Below are 15,430 nucleotides of genomic sequence, written 5' to 3' on the forward strand. Positions count from 1 at the left end.
TTTATGATTAAAATATAATATCCCTATAATTTAGTATGATTATTGTATAATAGAGATTGTTATTTATAATAGTATAATAATATTAAAATCTGTTTTAAAATAGAAATAATAATAGTAGCTTAGTAATTTGATTAGAAAGAGAATTAGTAATTTCAGTTAATAATAATGATATTTGTTTTAAGATGATTTAATTTTAAATAGAATTAGTGATTAGATTATAAAAAGGTTAATATTAATATTAGAGCCCTATTAGCTGTAGGTTATATAAAGGGCGGTTTATATGCATGAGCCTTTTTCATTAAAACACACGTTAAAAGTTAAAACCCTAAGAGAAGTTAAGAGCCGCCTACGTGAAGAAAAACAGAGGAGCAGGGGAGTTTGCATCTGATTTAAAAGTTTTAGCCAAGGTATCAATACAAACCATTATTACTATATGATTATTTAATTATTCACTTGCGATAGTTGAACATCCTGAACTGTTACTTTGCTTGATTGTATTTAAGCCTTAGTTTATTATAGATTTTCGGAACAGTATTATTGCCTGGTGTGTATATACATTCATTCACAGAGTCTGGCCGCGGGCAAATTGGTGTAACAAGCGTTAATAATAGAATTATTAGAATATTAATATAATGCATATTATATTATGTCCGAGTAAATAGTTAATGTATAGTTTGGATTAATAATAAATTATGATTTTGTATTTAGGTTCGGATCAGAAGTGTAGTCGATTATTTACGGATTTTCGTGAGTGTTTATTCGCTACTTCGAGGTACGAATTTCTTTATTCATTTCCCCTTAGTTATATTTTAATTACTCGTTATATTTATAATATCGAGTTAATATTTTACAAAATTGTGACCATTTTACCTTACGTGTATTTTTAGTAGCCATTGTTCCATTCTTTCCGTGCTCTCTATTGTTGGAAATTATTATTGCCAAATCATTTATATTTGTCTCATTTTGTTTCGCATTTATTTGCGACATTGTTTTGTTTTGTTATGTTAATTGAGTTTGGCAATGTTTGTAACCTTTCTGTTGGGCTCTTAAACCTATCTGTGTGGTTAAATCACAGACGAGTTCATGGAGTTTGGAGTGTCTGGTGAACTCGGCACTTACTCGTATCGGTGCTGTGAGTATACGAGCACGTCTCTGGAGTATGAGATTGTGTATAGATCATGATCGCTATTGTGTGTTTTCTTCTCGTGGATAACCGGAGAAGAATTCTCTGTTTATAGAAATGCTTTGTGCATTTCATGTGTTTTCTTCTCGTGGATTACCGGAGGAGAATTTTATGTTTGGTACTTTGCTTGGTGCAAGTACATATTCGTATAAGAGACCCATATTATCCCCACCTGATTCATCACTCAGCCTTACTTTCAGTTTTATTGTTAGCTCAATTGTTTTAAACTATTGTCCTACTAGTCGCTAAACATTGTAGACTGTTTCTAAATTACATTATTGGTTTTGTATTTTTTTTATTTTTGAAATCTTTGCTGGTAGACACAATCACTCAGTTGTTTAAAATATGATTTTATTTTAAAATTGTATTCGTACTGGGCATCTGGCTCACTCAGTTTATTTTCTTTCCACAGGTAATCAGGGGTTAGCGGGACTTGAGATGAGTGCTATCCAAACTAGTTGTTAGATTATTTAATAAATTTCAAGAATTGGTTTAGTTGAATTTAAACTTTTATTACTGTCATTTGGAGACTTCTGAATTTCTTTTAGACAGTGAGTTTATTATTATTATTATTATTATTATTATTATTATTATTATTTTCTCTCAGATTTAGTATAATATTATTCATGCTTGATTTTCGGTAAATCATTGTTAAATAATAGCCTGAAAATTTGGGCTGTTACAGGAAGAATGTTGAGAATAATTCAAAGTTATTTGAATTTTTGTTTATTAGTTTGTTAGTTCCTATTTTTGAGTTTGTTGTTTTAAGATTAAAGGTAGTTTGAGATCAAATGGGAAATACCCCCAAAATGAAGGAGGAAAATGCTAATCACTCTAATGATGTACTTCTGTATAATAAATAAATATAAATATATACCTTTGGTGTATTGTATATTCATATTTAATATATCAAACGAAACGCAGGTTGACCCGACTTTAACCGGTGTGATGTATCTAACCCACATTGATAAGTTCCCATGAAATATATATTTTGTTATGCTAGGATAACTAATTAATAAACATGATTGAGGATAAGATTTGCATGAGGTCACTTGCGTATTACGTAAGAAAATACTCCTACATCCAATAATCATTCATATGAATACTTAATTACTTTTCATAGTTAATGTATAAAAGTTAGATTTCTCCTCAGGACCTCAACGGAGATATATTCTGATATTCATGAATCTACATCTACATATCCGAGTCCATAAACCAAGCTGCTTTTGATTAACTAGGGATTATGTGCGCAGATAATGAGAATTGTTCCTTGTAATCTCCTACTAATGCTTTAGGGGGATAAGATGAGAGATACACGTGAAAAGTTACAATCTAACTTATAATAAATGCGCCTGATTAGAGATTTGGACGCCACTCTAATCTAAGATTACTTTTCCATGTATGTCACTCATCAAAGTATCCCTTGCGTATAACTGGCCAACTGGGTCCTGGGCACGGCGGATTAAGCTGGAGGGCCTTTTAGAAAAATAAAATAAATATAAAAATAGGATTCATCTGGAGTGTGAAATATATATTTTAAGTAGTATAAGATATTTCATACATTTAAAAGAGTGACTTGATGTTATAAATTGAGAGGATATATAAGTATATTTTATAAATTTTTCCGTGAAGATGGATATTGATTTTCATTTCAAATTTTATTAGTATTTAAATTTCTGTTAACTGATCAATCAAAATTAAATAGTATAAAATATTACTTCTCTTAACTGAACAAATCGGGAGAAATACACCGATTCGGAGCTTTTCATCAATGTAAATCAATGAAATCTCCGATGACGGCCGGAAAAAGAAGAAAGAGAGGAGGCTAGAGCAAAATATTATTACTTATTTGATTAAACGGATTAATTGATCAAGTATAATCGAAATCTTTCTCTACTGTACAAGACTGGGTCATTACGTGGGAATGCAGTGTTCTTGAACATACACATTAATTATTTTATGTGTGAATAAATAGAAATTAGCAGTACTCTTGTTACTCCGTAGACTTTAAATTGCGGGCTTCACTCAGAAATTCTTAACCAGAAAATACTGTACTCCCTCCGTCCCATTTTAGTTGTCACATTTCCTTTTTTGTTGGTCAAATTGACTAATTTTTGACCAAAGATTACAAGTCACTCTTTTATCATTTTAAAAAACTGAAAATTACATCTTAAAGTAGATTAAAAGTTATTTTCGGTGACATATTTTTTTTATTTTTTCAATTGATAAAATATTAATAAATTTCAGTCAAACTTTGGTCAATTTGACCGGCACAAAAACAAATGTGACAACTAAAATGGGACGGAGGGAGTATAATAGTAAAATGATAAGCATTAACAAATGCCAACGATATCCATGTTTGTGGTCTGTGGAAGAGTAGAGTGCATTTAAAAGAAAAAGGCATATGCTTACACGTAGTTGAAATAAGTTTGGTGGAGCAGTACAAGTACTTCGATAGTGCGGAGCTTTCCCAACTTACATCATTGAAATTAAAGGTTCCTTGAGTTTACGTAAATTCAAGTCAGAGTTTTGAAGATTTTGACTTGGACGGCTGGACTCATATCGCCGCATTTTTATTTTCACACCATGTTTCTCCTTTGCCAAATCTGTACTACTACCATTTTCGTGCACGACTGGGATGAACTTTTAGGATATCTGGAATAATCAGTGATCTTTCCTCAATAGAAATCATTAATCTGATATGAAGTTTATTTCATACATATTTCATATTCTAACTTCTGGCTCTTCAAAAAAGGTTTTAAAATTTCCCGTGCTAACTTCTTAAAGTCGCGGAGATGGAAAAGACTACTCTACCGGTTTTCTTAGATTCTTTACTATTGTTTACGTTGGAGATCGGGGGTTTGGACATAGATTTTAATATTGTTATAAGATATAATTTTATAAATTAATTTTAATTCTTTTTTATTTCAAATAAAAATATAGTTTTGAAATTCTTATAGAAAAAAAAATATTAAAATAAGTATGAAACCATATTTCATATATAAAATATTTAAAATACGTGCTGAACAGTTAAAAATTGGTAAAAAAAATTAGAGGAACGAAGAGAATATTATTTAGTAGTACCAAATATATTTTATTGTAATATATATTTCTTGAAAATGAATATTTGTTTATGATATGTGTGTGGGAATATATATCGTTCTTATATTCAGCCTTCAGGTAGAAGAATATGGATAATTTTCAAGTTATATATTTAAAAAATAACGTTAAATATTTTAATATATATTTTACTTCATGTATGATTGCCAAAATCTTCAACGCTATTATTCAACAACTTCTGTTTGTGTTTGCTATGGCAAGTCAATGTTACAGAAAAATGTTAACTTCATGTACAGTCAATTGGATTCACTACCTTCAGACCCTGACAAAAAATAAATAAATTTGGATTCATTATCTCTCCGTTCTAAAAGTTGTTGATTAATCATGATTAATTATCAATTAATCTATGTTCCGTAGCTCGTCGAACCGATTAAATCTCCGATTAATCACCGATCAATCCGATTAATCTCCGATCAATTCAATTAATCCCCAATTAATCTTTGTTCCGTGAATTCACCGATTAAGTCCGATTCCCGCTTTTTAGAACACTGCACTACCTTCGTATTAAAACAAGATCACTGGTCACTGGTTGACTAAAGCAAAAAAATTATTATATCCTGCGTGACAAAATCAGATAACAAGTCGGATTTGAATCGGGTTATTCCTGTCCAATTTAAGATGGATTTATATTTGAATTGAGAAATTCACGGATCCTGTATTTAGTTTTTTATTTTTAATTTGATCACTCGTTAGTTGCCGACTAAGAACAAGTAAATATTGAGAAAAAAGCCAAAATAAATTGTTAAAAGAGCAAAAGAGCTTACATTAATTAGATGAAAATTTCGGATAATCAATTTAGATCGGGTTCGGGATCAAATTACCGTATCCCGTCTAATTCTTCCGAATCCGAATCTGAAACGGAGAATCCAGAGCCCCGTATTTATCCATATATTTTCAAATCAAAAGAGTACTCCCTCCATTTTTTTTTATATGTCACTTTTGACTTGGACACATACCTAGATAGGTACGGAAGAAATGTTAATATCGAAATGGAGAAAACGAACACTCTAAAATGAAACAGTAATCTCCGTCCACCGCGCATTTTTGAGTCCCCACCATTACCTTTTAGCTAAAAATAACTAGTGCCTTTAATACTCCACCGTCCTAGTACCAATCATTCCCCATCATCTCTCACTCTTTTTCAAACTCACCCCACTCGCACAACTATAAATATTTCCAGAATCAGAACTTAAATGCAGTAGCCAAATTGTTTCAAATACCTACACACTTCATAGTATCTGCGTCCATATATTGCCTCAAGCCATGAGGCTTGTTGCTCATAAACCATGCAACATACCAATCTCCAAAGCCGTAACGCACATGCAATATGCGACCATTAAAACCGATTTTCGTAACCTAAAAATGACGAGCTCATGGAAACCATCAAAATCAAGCGAGTGTAGCGTTTCGAGCCGGGAGACGAGACTGAGCAATAAATGGATGGAGTATCAAGGAATCAAGAACTGGGACGGTCTCCTCGACCCGCTCGACGATGATCTGAGAAGCGAGATTTTGCGGTACGGCGGGTTCGTGGAGGCTGCGTATCGGTCCTTTGAATTCGACAACTCGGCGCCGGGGAAATACGGGACGTGTCGGTACGGGAGAGACTCGTTGCTACCGCAATGCGGGCTTGGGGGAATAGGGTATAAAGTGACCAAGAATCTCCGTGCCACGTCAGGTATTCAGCTGCCAGGCTGGATCGACAAGTCACCACGGTCCAGCTGGATCGGTTACGTGGCAGTTTGTAACGATAAAGACGAGATTTCTCGCCTCGGGAGACGTGACGTGGTCATTGCCCTAAGGGGGACTGTCACGTGTCTTGAGTGGATGGAGAATCTACGTGTCACGTTAACCTCAATGGACGAAGGTGGTCCCACAAGGGCCATGGTGGAACGTGGATTTTTGAGCTTGTACACGTCACACACTGCCACGTGTCCTAGCTTACGAGATTCGATTCGGGAGGAAGTTTCGAGAATAATCCAAACATACGGTGACGAGGCGCTGAGCATAACCATCACAGGCCACAGCCTTGGAGCAGCCCTCGCCACACTGACCGCGTATGACATAAGTTCGACTTTCCGCCACCTCCTGACCACCGTCATTTCGTTCGGTGGTCCGCGTGTGGGAAACAAAACATTTAGCGATAATTTAGAACAAAACGGGACGAGAATCCTTCGAATTGTGAACTCAAACGATGTGATCACGAAAGTTCCGGGTTTTGTAATAGAGGAAGATGAACACAACATCAAAAAAGTGATCAAAAGGTGACTACTGCTCGTGCGGCGGCTAGATGGGTCCCCACTTGGCTTCAAAAGCACGTGGAAAACACGCAGTGGTTGTATGCTGACGTGGGAAAAGAACTTAGACTATGCTGCAATAATTCCAATAAGGTGACGTGTCACGATCTAAGTACGTACCTTGATTTGGTCAAAGGTTTTGTGAGCTCCACGTGTCCACTGAGAGCCACCGCCAAAAAGGTGCTATGTAGAAGAGCACAACATGATCAACATCAACTTTTAGTTAGATGACTAGTTTTCAAGAAATTAGATGATTAGTTTAGAGTAGTTATGTTAAATACGTATAAATCTCTTACTTGGCAATTAATCATGCCGCTTTTCGACCAACATGGTTCGAGGTTCTGCAAGTTTGAAAACAATTCATGCAGTCATATCGGGAAAATCAATTAATATTAAAACTTATGTAAATTGCTCGTGTTTTATTGTCGGCGTCCCTAAAATAAAGATTTCAATATTGGGTTCACATGACTTTTCAATTTTCTTATTTGAATCCTTCCGTAAAATTCCAATGTTAGGGTCACAAAAATTTTCAATTTTCTTATTTGAGACCTTCAGTTTAGAATCTCCTTATTTCTCTCCAATCTCTCACTGTAATTTTGTCTCTTTCCCATTCTCTCAATTTTTTCTTCACCCTCTCCTGTTTTCGATTGTTACGATCACTCACCCGCAAAAACAAAACAAAAACACGAACCCCACATCACATTCCTCCATATCTCCATTCTTTTTCTCTCTATTTCTCCATCTTTCCTCACGCTCATCACACGACCACTACGACAAACTGTGATGGTAATCCGTGGTCCAATCATCCTTCCCGAACAAACAACACATAAATACAACCTTTTGACCAGCCTAAAACTTCTCAAATCTCCATTTTCATTACACAAACATAAATCAAAAAAATCTCAAATTATTCTCTCAAATTCCAATTACTATTAGATTAGGCGTTAAGAATTTTTTTTTTAACTTTTTATCTATATATAATTTACATGGTATCTAATTTTATAACTAACAATAATAATTATCATCATCGTCATCATCATCATCATCACCATCATCATCATCATCATTAAAATTAAAACTATTATTAATATTATAAAATCTGTCGGAATTTTGAAATTATGAGGTGCATTCTGTTAATAAATGAATTTAAACTAGTATTTTCATTTTTATCCCAGCATAAACTAACAGTAACTGTAAATTCAAACCGATGTCGGTCAAAATAGTGCAAATTGAAGCGAATTTTATTTTAGGGGTGTAAAGTACCAAGAAACATAATTTAAGATCAAATCAAGAAATTCCGCCCAAAGATAAGGGTGTGAAGTGCTATTTACTATTTTCTTAAATATTTTTAAAAATGGACAGGAAAGATCGAAGGTAATTGAGGGACAATGAAAAAAATATAAACTAAGCATTTCTCCCATCTTTATATTTTACTTCTGTTAGTTTTTCGATCCTCTTTAATAATCATCAACGTATGTGATATTTTTTCGATTCTCTTTAACAATCATCAACATATGTAATTTTTTTATTTCCTTATTTTATATATGAAAATTGATCACGTATTTAATTTTTTTACTCAACATAAAGATATTTGCATAATTCGATGCTAATATTTTACGAAAATATTGAATAATATCTTAGTAAAATGATGAAAGATATACATAGAAAACATAAAAATATATTATTAATTACTATTTAATCACCAAATCAAATTCGAGAAACTTCCATACTCTTCTTCAAAATTTCATACAGTGGTGTACAACCTATCACCTACCCTATAAAATCACATTATTCATCAAGTTCCAACAACCCTCCACCTTAGTTCCACCAACCCTCTAGCTTATAGTAGTCGTTCTTCCTATTCATATAATTGAATGATCCGTTCATGCTCTTAGCGAGTCCCATCATGATAGAGGCTTAAGTCCCACAATAAGCATTTATTTTGGTGAAAATTTTCTCTCATGTCGGACCCGCTAAGACAATGAATTGAGTCATGAAATCTCATGTAATTAAAGGATTCTACAAATGTGTATGCCCACACACACATGTGTGTGTGTGTTTGCTAAATGAGTAAATTCTCTTGTTTTAATTTATTGGTTAGTACTAGATACAATAGTTGGGTAACTCATATCCAAGATATGTACCTTCTTCATTTGTGTGTTTGAATTGAAAATTTCTATTTGATGCAGTGGATTAGCACAATGTTTATGATAACTCTCATGTTATTGTATATATGAACACGCGATTAAGGTATATTTTGAGGTCATTACAGTTGAAATCTAATGAATCTTCAAATTCATATACCTTCATGCTTCTAAATTTTTTGACTCTTAAATGACAAAGTATACACATATGTTTATATAGTTTCTTATACTGATATACTCAACGAAGCAAATATTATTAACAAAACTAGTTTAATTAAAACTACATTTTAACTTTTATATATATATATATATATATATATATATATATATATGTAAAATAATTCAAAGATAGAATTTGAATATACTCACAAAAGAATAATGTAAACAAAAATTATTTCTTTGTTTTCTTTGTTTGAACTATATGCGATTCTCACTAAAATGGATTTTATAATTTTAAAAAAAATAATGACGGATCTGACGAGTTTTATTCTTCTAACTCTAAACTTAATAATTACATTTTTTGTTGTTGTATTTAGAAAAAATATATTAGATTTGCTCCTATTTGGTTCAAATATCTAATATCTATAAGCCTCTGAAACCAATGCACAATTTGTTGGAGCAAAGGAGTTATTTTTTATTGTTTTTTTTCATTATCAATGATAAAATATGTTGATGAGAAACAAATCATTCAAAACCGATAGTTGGTTTCTTTTTGTTTTCTTTCGTACTAAAGATCCGTAAATTGTTGGTGTTTTATTGTCGGCGTCCCTAAAATAAAGATTCCAATATTGGGTTCTCATAAATTTTCAATTTTCTTATAATTTGAGTCTTGTTGTTAATAAAGATTTTAATGTTGGGGTCACATGAGTTTTCAATTTTCTTGTTTGAGACCTTGAGTTTAGAATCTCCTTCTTTCTCTTCAATGTCTCACTGTAATTCTTCTATATCTCCATTCTTTTTTCATATTTCTCCATCTATCCGCACCCTTTAACCACACGACCACCACGGCCAACTGTGATGGTAACCCGTGGTCCAATCATCCTTCCCGGACAAACAACACATAAATACAACCTTTTGACCAGCCTAAAACTTCTCAAATCTCCATTTTCATTACACAAACATAAATCAAAAAAATCTCAAATTATTCTCAAATTCCAATTACTATTAGATTAGGCGTTAAGAATTTTTTTTTTTTTAACTTTTTATCTATATATAATTTACATGGTATCTAATTTTATAACTAACAATAATAATTATCATCATCATCATCATCATCATCATCATCATCATCATCATCATCATCATCATCATCATCATCATCATCATCATCACCATCATCATCATCATCATTAAAATTAAAACTATTATTAATATTATAAAATCTGTCGGAATTTTGAAATTATGAGGTGCATTCTGTTAATAAATGAATTTAAACTAGTATTTTCATTTTTATCCCATCATAAACTAACAGTAACTGTAAATTCAGACCGATGTCGGTCAAAATAGTGCAAATTGAAGCGAATTTTATTTTAGGGGTGTAAAGTACCAAGAAACATAATTTAAGATCAAATCAAGAAATTCCGCCCAAAGATAAGGGTGTGAAGTGCTATTTACTATTTTCTTAAATATTTTTAAAAATGGACAGGAAAGATCGAAGGTAATTGAGGGACAATGAAAAAAATATAAACTAAGCATTTCTCCCATCTTTATATTTTACTTCTGTTAGTTTTTCGATCCTCTTTAATAATCATCAACGTATGTGATATTTTTTCGATTCTCTTTAACAATCATCAACATACGTAATTTTTTTTATTTCCTTATTTTATATATGAAAATTGATCACGTATTTAATTTTTGTACTCAACATAAAGATATTTGCATAATTCGATGCTAATATTTTACGAAAATATTGAATAATATCTTAGTAAAATGATGAAAGATATACATAGAAAACATAAAAATATATTATTAATTACTATTTAACCACCAAATCAAATTCGAGAAACTTCCATACTCTTCTTCAAAATTCCATACAGTGGTGTACAACCTGTCACCTACCCTATAAAATCACATTATTCATCAAGTTCCAACAACCCTCCACCTTAGTTCCACCAACCCTCTAGCTTATAGTAGTCGTTCTTCCTATTCATATAATTGAATGATCCGTTCATGCTCTTAGCGAGTCCGATCATGATAGAGGCTTAAATCCCACAATAAGCATTTATTTTGGTGAAAATTTTCTCTCATGTCGGAACCGCTAAGACAATGAATTGAGTCATGAAATCTCATGTAATTAAAGGATTCTACAAATGTGTATGCCCACACACACATGTGTGTGTGTTTGCTAAATGAGTAAATTCTCTTGTTTTAATTTATTGGTTAGTACTAGATACAATAGTTGGGTAACTCATATCCAAGATATGTACCTTCTTCATTTGTGTGTTTGAATTGGAAATTTCTATTTGATGCAGTGGATTAGCACAATGTTTATGATAACTCTCATGTTATTGTATATATGAACACGCGATTAAGGTATATTTTGAGGTCATTACAGTTGAAATCTAATGAATCTTCAAATTCATATACCTTCATGCTTCTAAATTTTTTGACTCTTAAATGACAAGGTATATACATATGTTTATATAGTTTCTTATACTGATATACTCAACGAAGCTGAAATATTCACTACTAGAAAAAGTGGAATAGACATCGCACTTCAGACATTAGTTAGAATTGCTACTGATGTTAAAAATGCTTTTAACATCATTTTCACTTAAACTGATGTGCTAAAGTACTTTAGACATCAGTTATTTATGCAACTGATGTGTAAGGTACGTGTTTAAAAAAAGTTTCCACCACTCCCACCCCCATTTCCCCCTTATTAAAAATCTCCCTCCCTTAAAAAAATTTCACCTCCCTCCAATATTCATAACATAAAACTTCAAACTAAAATCATTCAACTACAAACACATACATATAAATATTTATATAATCAAAATCATTAAAATACAAAATCATATATATATATATAAAATTTAAAATTATAAAAAAAACATTAAAATAAACAAATTAAATCATATATATTATAACTTCAAAATATTAAAAATTATAATTACTCCCCTAAATTAAAATATTAAACTAATTAAAACTACTCACACACACACATAAATTAAAATCACCCAACACATTACAACCCAACACATTACAAATATAAATAAAAAACATAACATTAAATAATAAAAACAAACTTAAAACATAACACACATACACAAAACATTCATACACACGCACACAACCCACTCAGATTAAAACAAAAAAGCTCCCGACTCCTCTGCTCAGGAACCCTAGAAATTGCGCGACCTCGATTCACCGGTGTTCATCATCTCCGTCCGAGTTTAGGCGCTCCAAGAACTGTACAACCTCGATTCCGCCCCTACTTCTTCAGTCCCGAGCTCCAAGAGCTGTTACATGCTCTATTTCGAGTGCTCGAAGCTTGAGCTTAATCAGTCGATTGGAACTTATTTCTTGAGTTGGTAAGCTTTTATTGATGTATACATGGTATATTTGGTTGCTTTTTGGGATAATATTGTGCTATCGTGTATATATGAAATTTTTTGGTTTGGGTGTTCTTGTATATACATGAGGGCCACTGATTTTTAGGGCTATTTGGGTTAATATTGTTCTACTGTGCTGTGATTTATATCTCTAGTATATATGGGTCCTTGTTTAGGGTTCTCTTTAATTATGTGGAATATTTGTTTAGTGTGTTCTTTAATGATATAGACAGGCCGGATATTAGATTTTGTGCCGCCTGTAGTGTGGAAGCGGAACTGGGGAAGCTCAAGGGCGCTGGACTATTTAGAACTCCAATAACAGGGGGAGTGCAGAAGCTCTGTTCTTGAAGAGATTGCGAAGCTGGTTTCTCTCTATTTCTCTCTCTACCTATGCTTGTTATTAAGGATATCTTAGTCCTGTTTTACGGTTAATAAGTAGGAATGCGATATTAGTTTCATTATTTTATAAATTTCAGTTAAGTGTCAATTTCAATAACTGTACAAGCGAGGCTGGAGAGGTCTATGAGCAATTAATGAGCAAACTGTTATTGGCTGATATATTTTGTTAGTAGTCATTATTAGATGATCATCTATAGGAAAGCCTTGAGTTGTGTTAATGTTAAGTTAGTAGATGATCATCTATAGGGAACAATTTAAGCAAGGTAAACTAATAAAGGTGGCCATAATTAGAGAATATTGAAGTTAGTAAGATGGTTGACTTATGAGTCCTCAGGAGAGCTCACGTACCCAAGATGGTTTATTCACCAGGAAATTAGAAGACTTGAGATATATAGTCTCTGTAAAAAGGGCTATAACGGCAAATATACCTTGTCGCCTTTTGAATGTTTTGCGTCCTGACCTTACTGGATGGAAAACAGAAGATATGGCTTGCAATAATACTCCACTTCAATTACAGAGTTAGAATATATGGTCCTGCTCCCTTGAATAAGGTCTGGTAGAATCAATGCAAGTAGTAATTCTAAAAGAAACACATGTTATAATGTTATATTTGGTTAAATAAAGCATGAATATAGTTCAGTGGCGGTTAGAACCTTAATCCATAAAAATTAAATTTAGAAAGTATTTATTATATACATTTTTATGGAATGATTGTTGTGCTACCATTTTTACTTGGTGCCTATATTTTGAGTGCCCACTGCAGTTATTAACATGGTGAATCCAACTCGATTGGCATATATGCATGTTGTTCCTGGAGTATGCCATTGGTAAAATTCAAATATTATGTTTATTTTTTTCCTTCCCAAGTATCTGTAATTTTTTTTAAGATTTCATAAGCCACTAATTGTTGAGCCATTATTTGTGTTATTAAAAGTGCAAGTTTCTTCATTTTAGAAACTATATGTTCTAGCCGAGCTATCTTATTCATTTTAGAGTTTTGTTACTCTGTTATCTAATGAGTGTAGAGGGAATAAATCAATTTGCAGGTCTATCTTAATAGTAATCTTAATTATTTTTGTTTTTCATCACTATGCGAGGATATTACAGTAAAACTCTTCCAGAGCTGAGCTGAGCTGTTGGTCTTATGATTATCACATCACAGGCTGATAAAAATACTAGTGTGGTTCCTGCTGGGGACATGGAGACTGAATCCATGGTAGCCGACATAGCAGATCCAAATGCCAAGAAGGACATGGAAGATGCAAATGTCAAGGAGGATATACCAGATCCAAATGTCAAGGAGAATAATTCTGACCTGTAAGAATTTTCCGATGGTCCTGCTTTAGAAAGTGTAAGATAAGTGCTTGTACAAAAACTTTTCTGTATTTTTGTATTATAAAACAGAAGTGCACTGTTTCTCTTCTGATGAGCTAGTCTATATATGATAAATCAGGTGCCAGATTTATATGATAATCAGGTCGAGTTTCAGCCAATTATCGACGATCACAAGGCTAATAAGGTATTTTCTTCATTTTTTAAGTGCTTTCATAGCCCAACGGAGTACTTACAAGCAAAATACATATAATGCAAGCTTTAGATGTTGAATTGCAAAATATATCTATAATATGCTATAAATTTTAGATGGTAAAGTGACAATCACAGGGTATATGTGAGTTATTTAATTCACATAATGGTTTACACTAAAAACTATTTATTTTTTAAAAACTGTCTGGTGATAAATCTTAGGTGGTTCCCAACTGTCTGTTGATAAATCTTTTATGAAATTATTTATGTGGGTATCTTCGGTCACCTTTTTTCCTTTAACTACTGAACTACCAGACTTGTTACTGCTATATTATTTTTTTTCCTAGCGTTTAAATTTTGGTAAATAGTTGCTTTAGACCATGCTGTCCTATTCATTATCCAGGTTCAAGTGATTGGAATTTTATGTAGAACTCATCAAAAAGATAGCAGAAGTGAGTTACTTAGGCGAGTTGCAGCAGGTGGCGGTGCATTTAAAAGGCCTGGATGGGACAAAAGTTCATCTTGCAGGAGCAAACCTAAACGACATAGCTTTGAATTATGTACTTTAAACGCTTTACAGGCTTTGATTATGTACTTGATATTTATATTAGATGGATGTGTCGTAGTTGATCCATATTTGATTTGATGGATGTGTAGTCGGTGAGATTGGATTTTGATGGATGTATAGAGTACAATTGGTTTATATATACATTAATAAGATTTAGTTGTTGATTTAATTGTTTATGGGTTTGGTATTTCAGACATATAAAAATGATGCTAATTCAATGTTATTACATCAATTAATGAGTAAAGAAATGATGTTAATCAAATGTTATAACATCAGTTTCTTTAAAGTTGAAGTGATGTTAAAGACTATAAACATCGGTTATTAGCTGATGTAAGTAAAAATTTCAAGTGATGTCTTTGTGGGCGATGTTAAAGGCACTATCCTTTAACATCAGTTATTAACTGATATAAATGAGTACAATAGACATCATCCAAGCTTACGGAACTGATGTTAAAGAGTATATTATACATCATTTAGGATGTAAGAACCGATGTCAAATCCAACAATAGACATCAGTTATTAACTGATGTTAAAGACATGTACTTTTAACATCGCCCACAATAACATCAGTTACAATTCTGCGGGACATCAGTTTTTAACTGATGTGTATTAGCAGATTTCTAGTAGTGATTATTAACAAA

At 32.4% G+C, this 15,430-nt stretch overlaps 1 long non-coding RNA gene and 1 pseudogene across 6 annotated transcripts; both read left to right on the forward strand.

Annotated features, from left to right (window-relative positions):
• Positions 1-5,494: 5,494 nt before the first annotated feature.
• On the forward strand, positions 5,495-7,059 carry LOC108192448 (phospholipase A(1) DAD1, chloroplastic-like; annotated as a pseudogene).
• Positions 7,060-11,995: 4,936 nt separating this feature from the next.
• Positions 11,996-14,958, forward strand: LOC108192672 (uncharacterized). 6 transcript variants are annotated; one of them, XR_001803349.2, is made up of 5 exons: positions 11,999-12,277; positions 12,528-12,662; positions 13,805-14,048; positions 14,151-14,216; positions 14,625-14,958. It is a non-coding gene; the product is annotated as an uncharacterized LOC108192672 (long non-coding RNA). The 6 variants fall into 6 exon arrangements; XR_001803348.2 differs by having other exon boundaries at positions 11,996-12,277; positions 12,528-14,048; XR_001803350.2 differs by having other exon boundaries at positions 11,996-12,277; positions 12,532-14,048.
• Positions 14,959-15,430: the final 472 nt, after the last annotated feature.

The sequence above is a fragment of the Daucus carota genome, chromosome 9, assembly GCF_001625215.2.
Source record: "Daucus carota subsp. sativus chromosome 9, DH1 v3.0, whole genome shotgun sequence".
NCBI classification, from domain to species: domain Eukaryota; kingdom Viridiplantae; phylum Streptophyta; class Magnoliopsida; order Apiales; family Apiaceae; genus Daucus; species Daucus carota.